The following is a 2651-nucleotide window of genomic DNA, read 5'->3' on the forward strand; positions in this document are numbered from 1 at the left end:
CGGGGAGCGTTCCCCCGCGCCTGCGCGGGGCTGCTGTGGGCGGGAGCCTCGTTCCCGCTGAGGTCTTCCCGGCCTGAGGGAGAAATGGAGATGGGGAATTCTCCCTCCCACCCTCCATAAGTGCGGGCTTTCGGCCGCTCGGCACGTTCAGAATGCAGCTCAGCTCCTCATAGGTTTTGGCAGGGCAGAGCCGGACCCTAATGTCCGCAGTGCAGCCCCCCACTTCTCACAGATCTGTTTATGAAAATCCTCCTGAAAGAGCTCAAGAGGAGCCTGGGCTTTTAACTAATAAACATTTTAACTAATAACTGATACTTCACGGTAGATTGACCCCATGCCCACTTGTGATTTTCGCTCTCGGAAGAAGCCAATGTGCAGATCCTGAAAAGCTGGACGCAAAATAACATCAAACCTCCTCAGGCCAGTTCTTTTATACTATTACCCACTGCCTTTTATAAATGTTTAGGAACATTTATGTAAACAGAAATATTTATAAGCACATGTCTGTAAACAGTTACCAGTGTTAGCTTTCTGAATTCCACACCAGGGCCAGTAACCTGAGTCAAAGGTCACCTGAGGTGCAGCGTCACTGAAAAGCTGCTCAGAAAGCACTGGATAAAAACATTCAGTACCCCAAGTGGACACTGCTGTTCACCTGCCCGGCTTTGCCAGGGGAGGAACAACGCAAATGTCCTGAGGCTTTACACACATGTGAGTTGAAGTTTGAAGCACAAACACCCGCAAGCCACCTGCTCCAGGCAGAGAGGGAAGCAAATGAAAACAACATAAGGAAGGAGAAGTGCGATAACACTCCTCACTTATATCCTCCCACCTTCTAGTAATCTGTGCTTTAAGGCTTTTCTGGGACAAAAATAACTGTATTTGATAGCCATTTCTTCCCATTTTGGTTCTATTTATGCCCTTAGCTTGTTAGATACCATGACAATGTTTTTTACAGTTTCACTGTATGCAACCTGAAAAACATTTACTTTCATTTTCAACATATTGCCACATAAGAACAAGAGGAACAAAACAATATGAATTAGTAGAAATGGTGAGTAATAACTTTATATTTATATTGTTTGTGGACATTAATATCTTCTAAGTCACCTCCTTTATAAACCAAAGCTGCAGTGTAATTTTTCCTCCTTTTAAAGCAATTCCACAGGTCTAATTATCCTTTGCTATTTTTTTCTTTATTGACAAGAAATTCACAACAATTAAAATCTGGACCTCATACAGATCTACATAATGGAAGTATAAAGATGTCTTTGATCTGTTGTGCATTATTTTCTAGCAATTTTTAAAAATTCTTGCTAAGACTAGAGCAAGGTTTGCAAAGACTAGAGGTCTACATGACATCGTCCTCACAAGTAACACCTAAGTCAGGCTTATTTTGTTTATGAATAGCCACAGCTGTTTGACCCTCAGCAATTTGGAATTCCACCTTGCTCAACCATTTTTTGTTATAATTAATTTTTTCTTTCAGTAGCACTCCAACTTGACTGGTTTTGTTAATACTATCCCTGCAAATGTGTAATAGAGGGACCTCCCTTTTTTTTTTTCAGTATAGATATACTTACTCAATATGGCCTGTGAAAGATTTTTTTGTTCCCAAACACTCCTATTAACACTCTCCACATTCTGACCCTACAGGCTTCCTGTTCCTGATGAATCTGTAAAAGATTTTTGCAAAGGCTGTAAAAATAACAAATTATCTGATATCTTCTTGTTCTGTTGCATTTATCTGAACACATCTTAATTTGATTTTGTTCGTGCATAACTTAGTGGCTCCTGTTACTGTGCTGTTTAATCTTTCCAACGTTTTAAAGAATTGAAAAGACTGAACAAAAACTCAGTCCCTGCCTTGTCTACACGCAGTTAAGTCTGCAAGGAACTCCTCTTTCAATTTCCTTTGTAAAAAAACTTCATCTTTCTGTTCCACCCTCCTAAGTTAAGCATGATTTGATTTGATTTTCTCATGTTCTCTTAATCTGAGCCAATACATGGAAACAAATCAACACAGCTTTGCAGAGCTGTGTATGTAGCAAACTGAAATCCGTATTTAGCTTAGTTTTGATAGCACTGATCTATGTTTGCGTATACACAACAAAAGCTCTTTTGTGTTCTTCAGGTGGTGTGTGTACTTGGACTTAGATCTACGAATGACACCGGTGGGCTGTTGGAGCTCACACCACTGAGGTTATTACTGACAGTCATTGTTCTTACGGTCAAAATTGGGACCTCAGTTGCTTTCGTCGTGCTCGAAGAGTTTAACGATAAAGGGCACCATTTTTTCTTGCAACATAGAAAACCCAGAATTCCTGAGGAGCATGGAATATTGTTGCTTAGAAGGGAAGATAATAGACTTTCACCATCCAACCTCTCCAAAAAACTGTGCTAGCAGCTAATACAGTAAGCCTCACTTCTAAATCTTATTTTTAATAAAGGTTTTAGCACTCCTTTCATACAGAAATGCCTTCGGGTTACCCTGCCAAACCTGTATCGTGGCAATTAACACCAGCCCCCCGTTAATGGACATACCGGCCGGCAAACGTCCCGGGCCAGCTTGCAAGGTCGAGTGCTAGAACTTTCCCCCACTCCACCCCCGCCCCAGGCCGGCCCTTTCCCCATCTTTACCGAGAAAACGC

General features: G+C 41.6%; 1 protein-coding gene across 1 annotated transcript in view; it reads right to left on the reverse strand.

Annotated features, from left to right (window-relative positions):
- Positions 1-2645, reverse strand: part of DDX5 (DEAD-box helicase 5) — a 10113-nt gene extending 7468 nt beyond the window's left edge. The window contains exon 1 of the mRNA XM_017739145.1: positions 2641-2645. The gene's annotated coding sequence lies outside the window, so the exon portion shown is untranslated. The remainder of the gene's footprint in view (positions 1-2640) is intronic.
- Between the last annotated feature and the right edge of the window lie 6 nt (positions 2646-2651).

The sequence above is a fragment of the Corvus brachyrhynchos genome, unplaced genomic scaffold, assembly GCF_000691975.1.
Source record: "Corvus brachyrhynchos isolate BGI_N302 unplaced genomic scaffold, ASM69197v1 scaffold407, whole genome shotgun sequence".
Lineage (NCBI taxonomy): Eukaryota > Metazoa > Chordata > Aves > Passeriformes > Corvidae > Corvus > Corvus brachyrhynchos.